Here is a 22,011-nt window from a genome sequence, read left to right on the forward strand (position 1 = left end):
AATCAACTACAACAATACCTGCTTAACCTGTTTCTGACCTCTCCTATTAGGGAGTGGCTGACAGCAAAGAGAAAGAGAAGGACAAAATATCATTATTTTAAGAAGGGAGGGGGGGGGGTTGTAATGATAGCACTTTTGGATCTAGTGCTTACATGGTATAAGGTTTTTTTAACCAGCATTGAGAACAGCGTGAGTATAGGAGGCTTAAGTAGTATTAAGGCATAATGGAGAGACAATGTACAGAGGGACAGTGTTTAAAACAGCTCTATAGTGAAGTTTTAATATTAGGTATTAACAGCCAGTGTAACGATTTACGGATGGAAAGAAAGAAAAATCAGCAAGTGAGGTAGATGAGAAGGTCAACAGCATTATGGATTAATTGGCAATAAAATGGGAAATTTAAGGGGCTATCCAAATTTAGACAACCCCTTCCCCCACATCCTATACCCCTCACAGCATATGAAAACCCTGATGTTACCTGAAGCCACATGCTGGAAAGTACCACTGAACATAGCTTCTCCAATTTACAGGACATGAGGACTCAAATCATTCAATTGTATTAAATAGAGTAGAATAGAAGCCTTTTATTCTAAAGTATTAAATCGGACATAAACTGCAGAGGCTGCTTTCAGATAATGTGCAGTTTGGATTCGGGTAACAGAAAATGACCCAGAGTAGGAACTACTTTTGTTTGCTATTTGAGGGCAACAGAACATGAAGAGGGGATAGTTGCTGAAAAGTGGATCAATACTTTAAGTGAAAAGACAATAATGAGGATTTTAACAATAAAGGATGTGAATCAATTATATGAAAGCATCTCACTGGATTTTAACAGTGATTGTATGTGCAGAGTGTAGAAAGGTGATAAAAGGAACACTTTTGAGCAGTAGCAATAATACTTGCTTTGTTAAATGTAATAAAATTATTCAGTGGGGTAGATGTCTTAGGAGCAGGTTAAAAATATGCATCCTGCAAGTAGAGTCCATGAGAAAATAGTGCCTATATAATTTCTTGCTGTTGCTTCCATGCTACATATTTTATTCCTGCCCATGTGAATGACATACATAGCATTGCCATGAGATAAATAGCTAGATCCCTCCCTAGCAGTATACTCGCATTGCATTCAACATTATTGTATTGCGCTCAAGTGGACGAACCCTTTGAGATGACCAGAGTGATTAGGTTTTTCATATTTAGTTATCACTTTGAACACTTACTAAATGTAATATTTTCCTATTTTGGGCTATATAGACAGAACTATAATATTTTTTTTAAAAATAATTACAATTTGGGTATTTTTTATTGACCCTGGACTCCAGAATGCCCCCATACAGAATAGTTTTATCTTTCTGTCCTTTTTAATGTATATTGTCTAATCTGAGGTGCACAATCTACAAAAACAATGTAAAACAATAATAAGACAATAATAATGTAAGTCTTTGTCTAAGGATATTAAAAGTGTTAGAGAAGGAGCCCTCAGGTCTCCATTATGGATTTCCATCTTTCTCCTCTAGAATGAGAGTACACCCGTCTCTTAGAGATGTTTTTTTTAAAAAAAAAACTTAGTGGTGAAGCCAATTACCTTGAGATGGAAAACTTACTGGCAAGGCTCTCTTTCATCTTGTATCTGTTGGGAGGGGGCTTAATCACGATTTTGTACAAGCGGATTGTTCACCCTGACTAGACTTGTGGCATTCCTGGTCGCAGGATTGCAGACAGCCTTGAGCTGCTGAGGGATACGGTCCATTACATCAAAGATCGCCTTGCACACATGGACCTGGTCAGTCTTGATCAGGAGAAGGCCTTTGATCGTGTTTCTCGTGATTTTATGCGTAAGGTTCTGTGCAGGTTTGGATTGGGTGATATGTTTTGTTCTTATGTTAACCTGATGTACTTTGATATTTACAGCTCAGTGTTGGTGAACGGCTGGAAGACTGACCCCTTTTCTGTCATGTCTGGAGTCAGACAAGGCTGCCCTCTTTCACCTCTTTTTGTCTGTTGTATAGAGCTATTCGCGATGTGCATCAGGCGGAATCCAGAGATAAGAGGCATCACCATACAGGGTCCAGACCATCTAGAGGCCAAGTGTTCGCTCTACATGGACGACGTCACTGTCTTCTGCGCTGATCAGCGTTCGGTGGCAGCACTCGTCCAGACTTGCGAGAACTTCGGCCGAGCTTCAGAGGCAAAGGTCAACTGCGGGAAGTCAGAGGTGATGCTGTTCGAACAGGGGCACCTGTCATCCCCCACTGCATTCCCCTTCACAATCAAGCCAGACTACATCAAAATCCTTGGAGTTTGGTTTGGTGGAGAGGAGGCGGCCCTGAACTGTTGGGAAGAGAGACTGGCGACAGTCAGACAGAAAATCAGACTGTGGAGCCTCAGAGACCTTACTAACGAAGGGAAAGCACTGGTGCTGCGCAATGAGATCCTTCCCGTTCTGCAGTACACGGCCCAAGCTTGGCCACCTCTTGCTGCCATCTGTAAGACCATTTCAAGGACAGTGTTTCACTTCATCTGGGGCTCCAAATTGGACAGAGTGAAGTGGTCAGTCATGTACAAGGAGCCCCACAAAGGTGGGAAAGGGATCCCTGATATCCCCACCATGCTGCGGGCCTTCTTTGTTTGCAACTGCATCCGCAGGACACTCCTTGAAAAGAACATTTGCTCTGCTGGGAAGTCCATGTCTCGCTTTTTCCTCCTGCCTCTTTGGAGGACCCTTGGTTGGGACAAGTGGGACAGCTCCTTCCCTTACAACTGGACTACACCTTGGTTTTACCTGGATGTTGGACAATTTGTGAGGAAGCACCATCTAGAGGGACTTAAGCCAGACTTGTGGAAGCCTTAAACTATCCACAAGATCATCAGAGCGAAGGACCTTATGGAGTCTGTTCCAGGGCTCCCTGTGGCTACGGCCAAACACATCTGCGAGAATGTGGCCTCTAAGAGGCTGACTAATAGACATAAGGACATTGCATGGAAGGCTATCCAAGGGGGTCTGCCTCTCAGGACATTCATGCACTCCCGGAACCTGTGCAGATATGTTCGCTGCCCCTTTTGTATCACCAGAAGGGAAACAGCTCAGCATATTTTTTGGGACTGTCCCACTGCACAGGCACTGTTGGATGCCCTGGAACATGAACTTAAGGACAGTGTGCCCAGGACTTGCCTTTCATACCATTCGGTATTTTATGGATTATTTCCTGGGACCCACACCATTGGGGCACTCCAGGAGGCCTGGAGCCTAATGAACTGTTTTAAGGACGCTATGTGGCTTGCCAGGAATCGCCTCATCTTGAAGCGGGAGAAGATGACCATCCAGGACTGTCGCAGACTGATCCACAGCCTGCTAAGAGACTATAACACCCTTGACAGTCCTGAGGAAAAAGAATACGACTATTGTTGTCTCTTCTCCTTCTCCCCATTGTTTGTTTTTTATCAATAAAATCTTTGGTTTGTGCCTCCCCTCCCTTACCCCCTCCAACCCATTCCCCTTTCACAGCTTGAAGTATTATTGAATGTCATGTCTATTTATGCACCCTTCCCTTTGTGTCTGTCCTCAATAAAACTCACCCTACCCCTCTCACCTACCTCCCACTCACATCCAATGTTTTTTATTGTAATGTGATATTGTTTAAAGTTTGAATGGTTAGTGCAGTACTTAATGTTAGGGATGAGCGCGCTCGGATTTCTGAAATCCGAGCCCACCCGAACGTTGCGGATCCGAGTCGGATCCGAGACAGATCCGGGTATTGGCGCCAAATTCAAAAGTGAAACTGAGGCTCTGACTCATAATCCCGTTGTCGGATCTCGCGATACTCGGATCCTATAAATTCCCCGCTAGTCGCCGCCATCTTCACTCGGGCATTGATCAGGGTAGAGGGAGGGTGTGTTAGGTGGTCCTCTGTGCTGTTTAGTTCTGTGCTGTTTAGTTCTGTGCTGTTTAGTGCTGTGCTGTGCTGTGCTGTGCTGTGCTGTGCTGTGCTGTGCTGTGCTGTGCTGTGCTGTGTTCTGCAGTATCAGTCCAGTGGTGCTGTGTGCTGTGCTCTGTCCTTCTGAGGTCAGTGGTGCTGCTGGGTCCTGTGCTGTGTCCTGTTCAGTCCAGTGGTGCTGTGTCCTGTGCTCTGTGCTTCTAAGGGCATAGTTATTTCCCCAATATTCCCCTGTGTTTAAAAAAATAAAAAAAAGTTTTTTTAAAAAATACCAAAAACTACTTTAATATTTTTTAATTACCACAAAATTTTCACAACCAATCCAGTGGTACTGCAATATTACAAAGTTTACACATTCTGCAGTATCAGTCCAGTGGTGCTGTGTCCTGTGCTCTGTCCTGCTGAGTTCCGTAGTGCTGCTGGGTCCTGTGCCGTGTCCTGTTCAGTCCAGTGGTGCTGTGTCCTGTGCTCTGTGCTTCTAAGGGCATAGTTATTTCCCCATTATTCCCAAGTTTTTAAAAAATAAAAAAAAAGTAAAAAATAATAAAAAATTAAAAAAAAAAAAATATATAATAATAACCAAATTTGCAAAACCAATCCAGCATTATAAGTCCATTGGTACTGCAATATTACCAAGTTCACACATTCTGCAGTATCTTGTGCTACATATAATGGAGAGCAAAAATTTGGAGGATAAAGTAGGGAAAGATCAAGACCCACTTCCTCCTAATGCTGAAGCTGCTGCCACTAGTCATGACATAGACGATGAAATGCCATCAACGTCGTCTGGCAAGCACGATGCCCAATCTCCTAGTACAGGGCATGTAAAATCCAAAAAGCCCAAGTTCTCAAAAAACAGCAAAAAAAGAAACTTAAAATCATCTGAGGAGAAACGTAAAGTTGGCAATATGCCAATTACGATAAGTAGTGGCAAGGAACGGCTTAGGCCCTGTCCCGTGTTCATGACTAGTGGTCCAACTTCACCCAAGGATCAAAGCCCTCCTCCCCCCCCCTACAAAAAATTTAAGAGAGTTATGCTGTCAGCAACAACAACAAAACAGCAAAGAACTCTGCCTTCTAAACAGATGACATCACAAATCCCCAAGGCGAGTCCAAGGGTGTTGTTGGTTGTGAACCCTGACCTTCCCATCACTGTACGGGAAGAGGTGACTCCATCCAGCATTTGCAGCACGCCCTCTGCATATGCTGGAAGGATCACCCACAGTCCAGTTACAGATTTGGCTAATGAAGGTGTGAATGTTGTGCACTGGGAGGAGGATATTGATGTAGCTGGCGCTGAGGAGGATGTTGATGATTATGATGCAGACAGATACCAAATTGCATTTCTCAATTTCTATTTATATTCTAGATTATATAACGGCTGAAAAGTTTTCTGTTTTACTCCTAGTGGAGAGGGGATCTGATGCAGACAGATACCAAACTGCCTTTGTCCATTTCTTTGTATATTTGAATTGCTAGTTCTACAGTCTATGCAGGCTGCTTTATTTATATTCAACTACAAGTGTAGGGCGGGGGGGCATAGATAGCCACCAAAGTAACGTGGTCCATTTAATTTCACTTTCTAGCTCCACAGTCTGTGCAGCCTGCTTTTTTTTATCTTCAAAGTATTTATATTTACAAGCCTTGCAATCTAAATTAACTAGAGGTAGTGACGTGGTAGAACTCCAAAAGGCAGTTTGGAAGCCCCTGTACAAACTGGCTCTATTTTTTAACTGAGTTGTCCCCCCTCCAGTGTGTACTCGGAAAGAGTTTTTAGTGCAGCGGGGAACCTGGTCAGTGAGCGGCGAAGGAGGTTGCTTCCTCACAACGTTGAAAAAATGATGTTTATAAAAATGAATAATCAATTCCTCAATGAAGTACAGCACTGCCCTCCAGACAGTACAGAGGGACTGTGGTTGTGGAGTCCAGCGGGGACGAATTGATAATGTGTGAGGAGGAGGAAGTACACACTGTAGGGGGAGAGGAATCAGAGGTTGAGGATAAGGACGACATCTTTCCTCAGTAGAGCCTGTTTAGTTTGTACAGGGAGAGATGAATTGTTTTATTGGTGTGGGGGCCCAAACAAACCAATCATTTCAGCCACAGTTGTTTGGTAGGCCCTGTCGCTGAAATGATTGGTTTGTTAAAGTGTGCATGTCCTATTTCAACAACATAAGGGTGGGTGGGAGGGCCCAAGGACAATTCCATCTTGCACCTTTTTTTTTGGCATTATGTGACCATTCAACAGTCGTTTGCCATGTTCAAAAAGTAAAAGAAAATGCCAACAAATTCAATAAATTAAATCAAAAGTTAAATGCCCTGTCATTATTTAAAACAAGAGGTTTTGACGTGCTAGAATTAGTGTAGTGTTAAGATGTTATAAACACTACACTTGGAAATTGGAGGAGGTAATGTGGCCCCGGTATCAAATTGGGTACCGGGGCCACCCCACTATGCAGTCCAGATACTTGTTTGGTGGAATTCCGACACGTGGAGGGTTTTTAAATTATATTGTGGCCTCGGTACCAAATTGTGTACCGGGGCCACCACACTACGCAGTCAAGATACTTGTTTGGTGGAATTCAGACCAGTTGAGGGTTTTATTATTATATTGTGTGGACCACTCTATCTATACCACACTACAACTCTATACCACTCTATTTCCTACTTTAATTCTATTTAATTCTATTTCCTACTTTAATTCTATTACTAATTAATTACCATAAAGAGGAACAAAAAAAACCAATTTTACCAAAAGTATAATATGACTTAGACTTACAAACACTACACTTGAAAGATCGTGCCTTTAAATGAAAAAGTCAGTCTTCATTGCACGACTATGTGCAAGTGCAACAGGGACATTTTTTTGGGTTTACAAAGTCAAACAATAACACTACGACCCTGTCTGTCTGGGGTCTGTCAATGACGAATTGTCTGGAGCATGTTTGGAGGAGGTATTGTGGCCCCGGTATCAAGTTGGGTACCGGGGCCACCCCACTACGCAGTCCAGATACTTGTTTGGTGGAATTCTGACACGTGGAGGGTGTATTTATTTTATTGTGGCCCCGGTATCAAGTTGGGTACCGGGGCCACCCCACTACGCAGTCCAGATACTTGTTTGGTGGAATTCTGACACGTGGAGGGTGTATTTATTTTATTGTGGCCCCGGTATCAAGTTGGGTACCGGGGCCACCCCACTACGCAGTCCAGATACTTGTTTGGTGGAATTCTGACACGTGGAGGGTGTATTTATTTTATTGTGGCCCCGGTATCAAGTTGGGTACCGGGGCCACCCCACTACGCAGTCCAGATACTTGTTTGGTGGAATTCTGACACGTGGAGGGTTTTTTAATTATATTGTGGCCTCGGTACCAAATTGTGTACCGGGGCCACCACACTACGCAGTCAAGATAGATAGATGCGTATCATAGATAAAGTACATTCAGTGGTGTGGGGCAAATTGAAAAATATTCAAAATGCACTGACATTATCAAAAACAAGAGGTTGTCACACGCTAAAACTCCAACATGTATATGATGGAGAGGATGGAGGAGCAGCCGTATGTGTAGTGTAATGCAGACCTGTTGAAGGTTTTTTATATATTTTATTGTGGTGCCCAGTGCCCACTCCTCTACGCAGTCCAGGTACATTTATTGGTGCGAATCAAACAAGTTGATGGTTTTCTTATTATATATATTGTGGTGACCCACTCCTCTACGCAGTCCAGGTACATTTATTGGTGCGATTCATAAAAGTTCAGGGTTTTTAATATATTGTGGTGACCCACTCCTCTACGCAGTCCAGGTACATTTATTGGTGCGATTCATAAAAGTTCAGGGTTTTTAATATATTGTGGTGACCCACTCCTCTACGCAGTCCAGGTACATTTATTGGTGCGAATCAAACAAGTTGATGGTTTTCTTATTATATATATTGTGGTGACCCACTCCTCTACGCAGTCCAGGTACATTTATTGGTGCGATTCATAAAAGTTCAGGGTTTTTAAGATATTGTGGTGACCCACTCCTCTACGCAGTCCAGGTACATTTATTGGTGCGATTCATAAAAGTTCAGGGTTTTTAAGATATTGTGGTGACCCACTCCTCTACGCAGTCCAGGTACATTTATTGGTGCGATTCATAAAAGTTCAGGGTTTTTAATATATTGTGGTGACCCACTCCTCTACGCAGTCCAGGTACATTTATTGGTGCGATTCATAAAAGTTCAGGGTTTTTAAGATATTGTGGTGACCCACTCCTCTACGCAGTCCAGGTACATTTATTGGTGCGATTCATAAAAGTTCAGGGTTTTTAAGATATTGTGGTGACCCACTCCTCTACGCAGTCCAGGTACATTTATTGGTGCGATTCATAAAAGTTCAGGGTTTTTAATATATTGTGGTGACCCACTCCTCTACGCAGTCCAGGTACAATTATTGGTGCGAATCATAAAAGTTCAGGGTTTTTAAGATATTGTGGTGACCCACTCCTCTACGCAGTCCAGAAAGATACCTTTTTGCAACGTTTTGGACTAATAACTATATTGTGAGGTGTTCAGAATACACTGTAAATTAGTGGAAATGCTTGTTATTGAATGTTATTGAGGTTAATAATAGCCTAGGAGTGAAAATAAGCCCAAAAACTTGCTTTTTAAACTTTTTATGTTTTTTTCAAAAAAAATCCGAATCCAATACCTTAAATCCGAACCGAGACCTTTCGTCAAGTGTTTTGCGAGACAAATCCGAACCTCAAAAATAACGAAAATCCGGATCCAAAACACAAAACACGAGACCTCAAAAGTCGCCGGTGCACATCCCTACTTAATGTATAGTGTAGGATGTTATATCTTGTACTTTATACCTTGTATTGTGCTAAAATGTATGCATGACTATGTCTTACGGTGTACTGTGTACACTTGAATGAAACGTATCGCCTCTGTTTTTTGTACTTTATACAAATAAAGTTACTTTTTCAATCAAAAAATCTGTTGGTCTATTCCAGTGGATTCCAAACTTTTTCAGTTCAAGACACCCTTAGGGTCTCCAAAAATTTTTCAAGGCACCCCTAAGCCAAAATAATTACCAAGTAGTCCCCCGGCTTGCTTACCACTGGCCCTGGCCGCGGCACCCCTGTGAGATCTCCAAGGCACCCCAGGTAGCCTAGGGGCACAGGTAGGCTGTTCCTGTCATTTGGTCAGGAAAAAGACATTTTTCAATTTACTAACACACCCACTGGAAAAGATCTGGCCTTCTTAGCTCAAGCTGAGTGTATCACAGAGGGGCTTGTTAGTGTGGTTGACAGACAATAGAGGTTAAAAAGCTAGCCGAATTTCAACATCATCATCTATTTATTTATTTATATAGTGCCACTAATTCCGCAGCACTATACAGAGAACTCATTCACATCAGTCCCTGCCCCATTGGAGCTTAGAATCTAAATCCCCTACCATACAGACACCGAGAGAGACTAGGGTCAATTTCTTGATACCAGTCAATTAACCTACCAGTATGTTTTTGGAGTGTGGGAGGAACCAGAGCACCTGGAGGAAGCCCATACAAACATGGTGAGAACATATAAACTCCACACAGATAAGGCCATGGTTAGGAATTGAACTCAAGACCCCAGTGCTGTGAGGCAGAGGTGCTAACCACTAAGCCATTGTGCTGCCCAGACTTTACATGCATATCCTAAAATTTTCCTATCCATTTCAATGACAAGACTATTCATCAGGCTATTTTGGGGTCCATTTGTCAATATTTTCAATGCTATTGCAGCATGTCGGGTTAACATCAAAAGACATCTACCCACTGTATACAGCTAAGGGAATGTAGTGCAATATAACAATATGTTAAATATGTTAAAGCAGCAATCTCATGAAAAAATGAGGTGTCATTTTAACATAAATCACTGTGGTCAGCTATAAGTAGTTTGGTATTTACAATTTTTCCTTGGTTAGTTTCTTCAGGCTGTTATTAATGATTGATTAATCATTTATAATACTGCAGTGTCATGGACTACTATGGCAACCACAGTCACATCATCATCATCATCAATTATATATATAGCGCCACTAATTCCGCAGTGCTGTACAGAGAACTCACATCAGTCCCTGCCCCATTGGGGCTTACAGTCTAAATTCCCTAACACACACACACAGACAGAGACAGACTAGGGTCAATTTGTTAGCAGCCAATTAACCTACCAGTATGTGTTTGGAGTGTGGGAGGAAACTGGAGCACCTAGAGGAAACCCACGCAAACACGGGGAGAACATACAAACTCCACACAGATAAGTCCATGGTTGGGAATTGAACTCATGACCCCAGTGCTGTAAGGCAGAAGTGCTAACTACTACGCCACCGTGCTGCCCTACACATGACATGATGTAGTGAGCAGAGAGGCTTTGGAACATGATGTGAGCTTTATCTGCTCCATGTAATGTAAAATCCTCCCCCTCTGCCTTCACATGACATTCTGAGAGCCCGTGTCTGTGCAGCCAACTGGCAGAGAGATTTTGAAAAGGAGATGATAATTTCTGGAAGGACAGCTAAGGAAAATGCATGCTTAAAGTGTACTTAACTTGCTATTTGAAGAAAAAAAACTATATGTGGGATTGCTGCTTAAGTAATAATAAAGTGAAGCAAACATACTATCATGTTATGAAACTCTAATAATAGTCTAGTTGAATCCACCTAAGATATTTTTTTATCACAGCAGAATAATTTTTTCAATAGAAAATTCAATCTGCTGAAAAGGTATATGTTTTATTGATATTGTTTTTAGAAAAACCTCAAAATATTTTCCATATAATGATCTGCAAGTAATGTATTATTCACCCCAAAGACATAATAGCTATGGGTTATTATAGTTGGATGCACTGTACAGAAAAATATATTTTTGTGCATTCAACAAATGTGACTCTAGCCTTCTGACCCACCAATATCAGAACCCTGTTGTCTTGCTGTACTGCTGCACCAAGGACAATTGCTATTGCCTCATACAGATACATGTCTTTGCTATTCTTTAAAAGACCCCAGCTGGCACATATCAATCACTGCACACCAAAGGTCAATAAAGCGTCAACAAGGCTCACTTGTTTTTTCTAAGCAATGGTATAAGAACTCAGAAACAGGTATGAAGAAATTAAATCTTAAGTACGTGCTCATAAAAAAGGGTAATTTTATGTTTTATTGTGAGAATCAGACGGACTGACCAGTGCTACACGAGTTAAATTATATGTATGGAGTATATGGGGCCTCTGAGTACTCCCCCACTTCCCTTTGATGTGTCCCTCACGGGACAAGAATGTGCCCCCTCCCCCCGGAGCAGGACTGAGCCATTTCCGGCTGCTCCCTGTAATAGGGTCTACGAGCATCATATGGACAGAGGAACAAAGGGCTTTTCTTCACTACCCCTCCTCTCAATGACCCATTGTTCATTGTTTTCCTGCTGGGCCTTTTGTTAATTGTCAGCTAGACACACACCCAGACATTAACGCAAAATGCTATGCAGACAGAATTCAACACAACACAAACACTAAAAACACTATATATATATATATATATATATATATATATATATATATATATATATATATTTAATATGTGTATGTACTATGTCAAAGGGTGAGTGACTGGAATAAATATTGATCATCACTGTTAAGAATATAGTGTATGTGTTTTTCAATACTAGCATTGTAAACAAACATGATCTTTTTGTCCAGACTCCATGTGGCACGCTGTCAGATTTGTGCAGATGTTATTGAGGTAAAGAAGGCAGACAGCAGTAGCATGTTGTTATTCTCCTTATAATGTGTTTGTATAAAGAATAATGGGTTTATCTTCTATGCACAATACGATCTGACGGTGACTGGTAAATACACGCACACACAGCAGGGGGCGGGCAGGAAACAGCTATTACATCCCAGGAGAGGCTCTCACACCCACAGGATCACAGAGGGGGAAGAAGGGTAGACGTACAGGAGCAGATAGGGAGGAAGGCAGTAGACTTGTGCTAAGTGAGAGAAGTACTTTTCCTACTGACAGGACCAGACAGATCGCTGTCGGAGTGACCAGATAGGCATCCAGAGTGCGGACTGGGCTGAGAAGTGGTCTTACAGCTTCCCACATAGACAGGCTGACTGCAGCAGAGTCATTGCAGGAGACACAGCACTTCCAAGAGCAGTGAGTATGTCTTTCATGGGGGACATGTCCGGGGAGGGGCTCCAGTCCCCCAGCTGTCGTTTATAGCACCCACATCTCTGTCACTCGCCCGTCTCTGGCAATATTGTTATTTATTTGTTTTTCGTTAATGCTCCTCATGAGAAGATTGGTAACTTTTTCTTCCTTGTTGCAATTAAAATATCCTCTCAACTCCATCTCCTCGGTGCCAACTAAACCGTCCCACTTCCCTGTTTTGTTTACACGCCACATAAAAGTAGCCTGAAGTACATACGTGCCCACCATTTGTATACATACAACGACTGTGCACTCCGTCCTATCCCAATGCTGCTCACACCCCACCCCCAATGCCACTCTGTGTCCTCAGTGCAGGTGAGAGGAACCTTGTATATCTCATTGACCTTTTATCTTGCAAAATGTTCATCTTAATCTTTACAGTCTTTGGCGCAATGTTGTTTTTGTGTGTCTAATAACACCTGACTTTTGTTGACAGTATATTGATTTTTATTAGTTTGTGTGCATCAAGTAATAATTATACCTGCTTACCATCTAGAGAAGCATGGATTTCAGTGTGGTTTCTGTTTATAGTGTTGTGTACAGCTTTGTCCAACACATTTCCCAGTGTAAGGAAACAGTCCTGTATAGCCAGGACTCCCATATAAAAGTAGCAAATGTGCCACACAATGTTGTAGATGCAGAACCATTTGATGTGTTTTTATGTCCAATGAAAAACTGTTGGACCCTTTTAGTTCTGCTGTATATAACAAAGTACCAGGTGTGTCGTGTGTGTGTGTATATAGAATATATATATATATATATATATATATATATATATATATATATATATATATATTCTGCTAGCATTACTCACTTCTCTCTGCAGCAATATGGATTGTTCATAACTGTCGGTATGGTTCCAGAAAGGTGTGCGAGAAGCAAAAGCAATTATTGCAGACATGATATATGTAAAATGAACTCTAATTGCTGCTAATTTGTGAAACATGATATATGTTAATCTACTATAGGAACAGTTACCCATTTCTTATTCTGTTTTTACTTAACCCACCCCCACTCCTTCACATAGGTGAGTGGAAATTTCCATATAGTAGTTAATTTCAACATACTTATGATTATTTTTATTATGATTAAATTTTAAATATTGCCAACATATTATACAATTCTGTACAGATAGAATTGTATTAATTCACATTGGTACCTGCTCCAGGCAAACTTACAGTAAAGTCCCACAAATTAGAAACTGCCAACTCCTAAGGGAATAACATTCAGTGGTATAATTGAAGATTTGGAGAAGGTGATGCCACATTCAAACCGATTTGAAGCAAAGTTAGGTTTATTCCACACCTGAAATGTTTGCAGCAAAGTGTTCATAGTAGTATTTCATAGCCCTTATATACAGGTGCATTTATGCACAATACAGTCTTTTACAGTATTCAATCATTTGATATTCATGCCCTTCAGACTACTCTGAATTACAGATAAACTGTTCACCTTTGATATACAATCAAGTATATGTCCTATAGTATCTACTAACAGCAAATCCCCTATTGTCTTGTATTCTCATTGTCTTCTGAAACAATGTATGTTCATAGTTGTTCTATATCTTGGTGTGTCTTTATCAGAATCCAATCTAAGCTCAATTGGATCTCACATGCAGCAGCCAAGGCTTTGTCCTATGACTCAGACCTTCCCCCCCCCCCCCCCCCCCCCCCCTTTGTAAATGTTGGTGTTCAGCTTTTATCAAATGGATACAAAACAGCTTTGTCTTTGCAAGGGTTGGACTACTTGTGTTGACTGAAACTATATACACTTGTTTTGTATTGGGAATCTGATTTATAATCCTCTACCCCACACCTAACACAGGCACACATACACCAATTGCATAGGGAGATAATTAATCTTACAGTTTTTGGATTGCGAGAGGAAACACATGCATGCTCTGTTTAGAGTCCAACTCAATTCACCAGTGCTAACCATGGTGCTACCATGATGCCCATTTTTGTTTGGTTCTTACATTACAATACATGTTTATTAGATACAGTCATGTTGATAGTCTAACTTAATATAAAGCCATAGAAATGCCATAAAAGGATGTCCCAACTAATTATAATGAGGGCCACAAATAACTTATCCGAGAGGTTGGTCATCAAGCACTGATGATATGTGCGTTGCAGACTAGATGAAGTGGCCCTCTGCTGCTGTGTGTTGTCGACTAGAAAAAGTGTCCCTCTGCTGATGTGCGTTGCTACAAAGTAAAATGTTGCCAACACAAATTAAATCATGTCCCTCTGCCTGGTTGCTGAATTATTGGATGTGTGGACAATTTATTCACTCGGAACGTCAAATTACAGCAATTGTTCCATCATCAAAAAGAATGATGGGATCAAAGTATAAAGGAGGTAACTACTAGTTCATGTTTGATTGATGACATTATAAGCGCACTGATGGGGATCATTGATTTTTTTTATCGCTTTCTTAGGTGTATATTTACCAAACTGCGGGATTGGAAAAGTGGAGATGTTGCCTATAGCAACCAGATTCTAGCTGTTATTTTGTAGAATGTACTAAATAAATGATCACTAGAATCTCACTGGTTGCTATAGGCATTGTTTATTTAGTACATTCTACAAAATAACAGCTAGAATCTGGTTGCTATAGGCAACATCACTTTTTTTTAATCCTGCAGTTTAGTAAATATACCCCTAAGTGTATAAATTCAATTTGATCATTGTTTGTGGAGTCGCACATGCTGCAATTTGACGTCTGTTTAGTTACAATTGCATAAGTATGAATAAAGATTTTCCACATATACACAGATACAGTGAGGGCCATATTTCTGCAATACATTGTTGTGGACACCACTAGCTTAGTATAAAGCCATGTAATTGGCAGGATATGTCTTACTTCTTATAGCAATGCATGGAAAGCCACAATGTTTAAAACCATATGGTGGAGGTCTGGATCCAATTCCAAATTTTGTAGGCTACATATAATGTGGAAAATCCAAGTTGGTCAAACCGCAACAGCTACTGTGGTCCAATGCAGATATATCTATATATTAGTTTAATTTCTAGTTCTGGCAGCACCTGTTATTGGTATGGGGCTTGACAGAACCCAGATAAAAATGAGTTTCTGAGGGAGCCTTTTGCCTAGCTTCATGTTTATTATATTTCACGCACGTGAATAAATCAAATTTACTTAAACCCAAAATTAAACTGCACGTTAATAATCATAGCTTGTTGAAATCACCTACTTTTTACCCATTTCAGTACCATCCTGTTTTACTCCCCTAAATTATTCCATCGCTCATTTTATATCCTTTCAACTCTCACAGTCAGTGACCTTATTGGATCATGAGGTCAAACTGTTCTTTTAAGCATACTCAAACCCCATATCTCTGTGAGCTTGGTATGCATGCTCTGACCAATCATGTCGTGCATCTCCGTTAGTTAAGCGAGTGATTTTATTTTGTTACAGCTACATCAAAACATTACAATAATCAGTATGGGAAAGCTGCAACATAACATGCTTGTGTATTTGCATTGGTAGGACACTTGCTATGGATGCTTATTGAAAATAAAGTGCACTCAGTTAAAACATAAAGTTGTTGGCTCACATATTGGAGTAATATGTTTGTGTTTTGTTATTTCAGTCAAATGTGTGTTTGTTTATATTTAATGGTAAGCCGTTCCAAGCACCCAATCAGCCCTGGTACTGGACTGATATATTAGCCACTAACTATATCTGTAATGTGCCTCACTGTGGCTTTACCAATAAATTAAAATGCAGTTGTCATGCAATTTAGATTTACAAAATGATACCAACACAAATTACAGCATTGGTTCTCGATGGTGTGATAACAAACTTATTAATGTTTTAAGACTCTAAACTGCATGATTACTAAAACAAAATCATTGTTTTTGCTGAACTTTTGTTTTGTGTAATATTAGAGCTGCTAAAAAATAGGCAAAAATGAGCAACATTTATGAAAACGGCACCAACAGTTTCTAGAAATGTTCCCCTATTAACTTCATGTGTTTGCCCTAAGCCAGTTCTAGCTTTACATAGCAGAAATGCATTATTAGTGCCTGTCTTGTGTTGTTTTGCTTTCATTCAAAAGTGCTATTTAATATTTTTTTTTAAATGTCACCATGGGTCCCAGCAACAATATCTGCACCTAATTTGGATAAGCTGCCCCCTTTTGTGTGCATGCTGCATTATAGATATGGGGCTCTTATTTTGCAAATTGCCACTAACAGAGCAGCTGGAGCCCACATTGTGCTCAGGTGAGCTCTCCATTGTAATGGTATTTAAAGAGAGATCGGTCAGTGAATCTAAAGCTGTCCACGAACACATCATTTTTAAATCCTTTGTTTTTTATTTAGAAAAGTTGTAGCATCGAGAAATAAATATTAAATACAGGATTACGATTAAAGCATTTCAATCTGATCCCCTCCGTTGAAAAAGTTCAACCTGGTTTCATTAGAATATCAATCAATTTGATGATTGTGTATTTGTTGTCACACACGTAGATTGTGCAACAATATGATTAAAAGATTAACCTGAAAAAAGAAATTTAGTGAAATTTGCTGGAAATAGGAACTGCAGTTGAATTCCTTTTATTTTCCTGGGTTGTAAATTTTTAAAGTAAATGTGATGACATTATTGAAGCCTTGTAGAGCAGGGAGTTGAGGTCCTGGGAGTTAAAAGGAGCTGGGAACTTTACAAGTAGCTGGATTAAAATCAAAGCCTCATGCGTGGATGACCATCAAAGGAGCAACCTCATCTGTTGTGTAGATACAAAGCGCCCTCCTTTCTACAGGTCACAGTGCGGGTAGAGTCTATAAAGAGTTATTAGTGCAGTTACGCAGCTGTGTTGCAAATCTTTAAATATACATTTTACATAATCCTGCCTGGGATATATGCCTGTTGATGAGAAAAATTACACATACTGCATCAGGAAAACAAAGCACAATATAAATGGACTGCTGTAGAAAGGTGAACAAATTTGCTCATGTGTTTACATATCATCACTTTGATGGCCGTAATGAGTAGGTTTAAACATCAGCAAAGTTGATGCAATACTTTTGTAGATACTTAAACAAAAATCTACAAAAAAATGGTTTGCACGGTTTTTTTTTTTGTTTGTTTTTAACTGGACATGCTGATTCTACCTTTCATCATCATCTATTTATTTTGTGGATAATGCAGATGTAATTATTGTTTAATATAAAATACTAATGAGTATATTTATCATCATCACCATTTATTTATATAGCGCCACTGATTCCGCAGAGAACTCATTCACATCAGTCCCTGCCCCTCTGGAGCTTACAGTCTAAATTCCCTAACACACACCCACACACAGACACAGAGAGAGAGAGACTAGGGTCAATTTAGTAGCAGCCACTTAACCTACCAGTATGTTTTTGGAGTGTGGGAGGAAACCCACGCAAACACGGGTAGAACATATAAACTCCTCACAGACAAGGCCATGGTCGGGAATTGAACTCATGACCCCAGTGCTGTGAGGCAGAAGTGCTAACCACTAAGTCACGGAAAAGTAGAGCTGTTTGTAGCTATAATTTAACTAGTACATTCTCAAAAATTACAGCTAGAATCTGGTTGTTATGGTCATCACCTCAATTTTTCCTTGTTAGGTTTGATAAATCTACCCTAAGCAATAGTTTAAAGATGATGTAAATGCAATGTCAAATACCCCATGTTCACCAAGGTATGGGAATGTTTACATATGTTACTAATATTTATATAGGAGTACTTGTATTTTTGTATAGTAGGCTGTAATTCTCTAATCCAGTGATGGCCAAAAGGTGCCCCTTGCGGGGTGTCTGCAGCCCTCCAAACTTTCACCCATAGCCCCCAGCTCCTTCCTCCTTTATTGTCAGATTTGTTTCTTTACAGCTTGTGACACTTGTTTATCTTACGTTAAAATGTCTACTGATCTTTTATTACGACAGGTGTCTTGGTTAACTTATCACTGAAATTAAGGGTAATGTCTGGCCCTGTGGAAGGTTAGAAGGAAGCGCTAATCTAGTTATGGGCAACAGATGGCCCCCCAAGCCTTCACTTGCATCCCTCCCGTTCTTTCCTAGTTTATTGTCAGATTTGTAAGTTAGTAGCTATTTTTAATAAAGTTTTACAAGCGATGATCTATTATTACAGATGGATGTTTCTCTTTTATTTTGTTGACTATATTGTTTTAACTTATTACTGATATTAAAGGTAATGCAAGGTCCTTTTGCAGGTTACAGTGTCGCACAATGCCGCCCCAAAGTTCTTTAGGCTGCCCATCACTGTTTTAATCCATACGGGACGTAAAATGAAAAATAACTAGATACATGTATTGAAAAGTAAACCATGCTCCACTCACAAAAAAGAACATTACATGCTATACATTTCTATTACACAAACAAACATATCATATCCTGTTGTTTTGGCAAGTAGAATTAGGGAAATTGTGATTTAATTTTGTCACATGCGTCTGTCTGTAATTGCAACCTGTTTGATGCAAAATTGAGACGTTACAGGCCAAGGGCTAAATTTACTAAACTGCGGGTTTGAAAAAGTGGAGATGTTGCCTATAGCAACCAATCAGATTCTAGCTGTCATTTTGTAGAATATATTAAATGATTACTAGAATCTAATTGGTTGCTATAGGCAACATCTCCGCTTTTTCAAACCCGCAGTTTAGTAAATATACCCCCCAAGTGTTTCAGCAAACTGCTATTTTTGTGCATGTTCTCTTTTGGGATACTGCATAGACACGACACCCATTGATGTTCTGTTAATAAAATAGTAAGCACTAACTAATACCTAATGTTACATACTCTGTCTTAACTAAGCTGTAGCTAGGTCACAATGTGGCATTGTGTCTACTGGAAGTTTCTTCATATTCTAACCTCAAAGTCAGTACAGTTAGCTGATGAAGTATCTTCCATGTTCTGCATTACTGATGCTGACAGATACAATCTTGGGATGGAAAAATAAACTTTAGAAAAGGGTGAAAAATAGAAAATAGATAGAATCAATTCTGTACCCACTTCCTCTGTCTTTAAAGGTAGGACCAGATCTATGGTGGGATAGTCGATAAGAATAAACTTGTTTCACTTCTTGAGTACATTTTACAAATAGTGATGTGGAATGCGATACTGTTGCCTGTGACGTCGATAACAAGTGGTGTACAAAACAAGGGAGAAAAAAATAATTGCTAAAACAATACTTGAATCAATTGGCGGCAGTAAACGGACAATCCGGTCTCTGTTTGCAAAGATTTGTAGGTAAGGAGCATCCAAATGGCATGACCACTGATTAATTCCAGGTTAATGGGCAGTTTGCCAATTTTACTTTTTTTTGGTAGTCTGTGTTCTTCCAGACGATTAATCTATTGTGAGGTCCTAAAGTTGTTGTGGTGAGCCATTACTTTCCTTTTTAGCTTCATCTTCCAATTACCCTTCAGTGTAACCAGTTTAGTAGCATAGAAATATGTGATTGTTCTGGAAGCTTCTGCATTGAGATGGAGGTGATGGTTCTTACTTTATCAAGCACTGTTTTCATATAGATCATGTGTTGGGGGGGTTTGGGGGCTTCATTGAATCTTGTTTTTTACAATTCTCTTACTATCTTTATTATCATATGCAGTTTTATTGCTCCTAGGAGCTAAATTGCACACAATGATACATACATTGTCTTGTACTCTTTGACCATATTGTAATTTGTACTCAAAGCTTCTTCCAGATGGGGGACTATCTGAGACACTTTGACTCTTCAGATACACTTCTCAAAGGCCTAGCTTCAATGGAATTCTTAAAAAGTGCTCATACATGTTTACAAATGGTTTTCTTAAAACAACAAAAAAAAAAAAGTACAAGGCATGGAAAGTGAAGACTGCTATGTTTTACATGCTACTGAACGGCTGTGAATGGGAAGATAAATATCCACCTGTATGTAACCTTGTGTATGTGTGTGTGTGTGTGTGTGTGTGTGTGTGTATATATATATATATATATATATCTCTATCTCTTTTATACTCCTGAATATGCTTGTTTTCCAATGGTGTTCTGCTCAGTCCATCACATTGTGTGATTCCTACCCCCCACTGCTCTCAAAAGATGGGCAGTGGTTCTTGACATTTTTGTGATCTTCAGTAATTTTTATGTGGAAAGGTGAGATGACACATTTATTGGCCAAGGAAGCTTTCACTATCACTTTGGAGATATTAAAACAACTAAACCAAAACCAGTGACAAAAAAACAAAAACTTTTTAGATTGCCTCAGGTCTCTGTAAGGCAGTTTTTTCGGAGACATTGTTATGAAGCGCATGGTGTGTGTAAAATGAATATATCTGCATGGTCATGTTTATCTAACTATATGTACAAAGCAGTGCAATTAAAAAATGCCTGTTAAAAGCAAAGATAACTCTGTACTTTGCCACCACTTTACACAAAGTGTTCAAAGCATGTTCTCAAAGTTCCCCTACATTGTAGTGGTTTAAGTACCGAGTGATAACGCTTGTTAGGCTGCAGACAACAGAAGAATGAATGCAAAGGAAATGCTTGTCAAAAAGTGCAAGCACAGATTCATTCGCTTACGTAATCTAAAAAATTATAAGCGTAAAAAGGCGTTTAGCGGGTCCAACTCTTGGTTTCTATGGCCGTGTGAGAACCTAAACCCCTCACTAGGTTACCTTTCTGTTTTACACATGAATATCAGCATAAAGCTACTTTGTATGAATAAATATCATATCGGCACTTTAAAGCATTGTACAGTGAATATAATCCCCTCTTCATATATACTCATTCATATGTGTGATTATTTTGTACGGAAGCCTATTTAGTGAGCACATGTTCCTCACAATTTTACATTGTAACACGTTTGTTTTTGTTATGCTTTATTAAAAAGCTAAAAACATGCCACATAATTATGTAATGGGGAGACATGCAGAAGTACACAAACATCTCTGACACAAATTTAAATATCCCAAAAACAAAATATCAATGGAGTCATTGTCATTCAAGCATAGGTCCTCATTTAAAGTTAGCAGTAAATCCAGCTAGAAGCTGTAATTTTGTACCTTAGATAAGCCTTGTTGTGCAGTTGGTCGGGGGAGGGGGGGTGAACGAAGTTTAAAATGTATGTATGGCTCTACAACTGAGAATGGGGTGTATCCTAGGCCAACTCTAAATCACTGTGCAGGCAAAATTTTGCCTATGTGCGTGCGTGCGTGTATGTATGTATGTATGTATGTTTTACACTTGTCTAAGTGCACGTTTGTACCCAGCAGCTGAATTTACTTCTAAATCATCCACATACTGTGTTTATGTTACGTTCATACATAGTCACTGTACAGGGAAGCATGCTTCATTTCTGTCCATATAAGTACAGTAATGATGCACATTACAGCCTGCACACATGTTTTTATATTTATTATCCATTCAAAAACCTTATAGCTTGTAATATGTTCAGTATCTGGACATGGATAAGGTTACATTATATTTACAAAACATGCACTCTATGAATATAGACAATTTACCAAGAATATTGTAGAAAGTTGGGAGTATAAATATATAAATGTTCTGCATGTAATATGTATTGTCCTAAAATAGAATAATTAAACAAATATAGTTCTGATATGCTACCCCTCAACTGTGCTTTTTTTCTATAATGTTATAAGTCCTACTTTTTACACTGCAAGTACATGTTTCTTTGTTTTTAATTTGCAGTTGCAAAAAGAAATGTAATTGTGGTTCAGTGCATAAATATTTAGCATTTTCGCTGCAGCCTGTATTTATAAGAATGTTTCATTTACTATACACCTTTTAATGAGTATTCTCTGGTGTGTTTAGAGTTACTGTACCCTTACTAA

The 22,011-nt window shown here is 39.6% G+C and overlaps 1 protein-coding gene across 1 annotated transcript in view; it reads left to right on the forward strand.

Moving 5' to 3' along the window:
- Nucleotides 1-11,579: 11,579 nt before the first annotated feature.
- Nucleotides 11,580-22,011, forward strand: part of SOX13 (SRY-box transcription factor 13) — a 38,769-nt gene continuing 28,337 nt past the window's right edge. The window contains exon 1 of the mRNA XM_075196060.1: nt 11,580-12,113. The gene's annotated coding sequence lies outside the window, so the exon portion shown is untranslated. The remainder of the gene's footprint in view (nt 12,114-22,011) is intronic.

This window comes from Mixophyes fleayi, chromosome 2 (assembly GCF_038048845.1).
Source record: "Mixophyes fleayi isolate aMixFle1 chromosome 2, aMixFle1.hap1, whole genome shotgun sequence".
NCBI classification, from domain to species: domain Eukaryota; kingdom Metazoa; phylum Chordata; class Amphibia; order Anura; family Limnodynastidae; genus Mixophyes; species Mixophyes fleayi.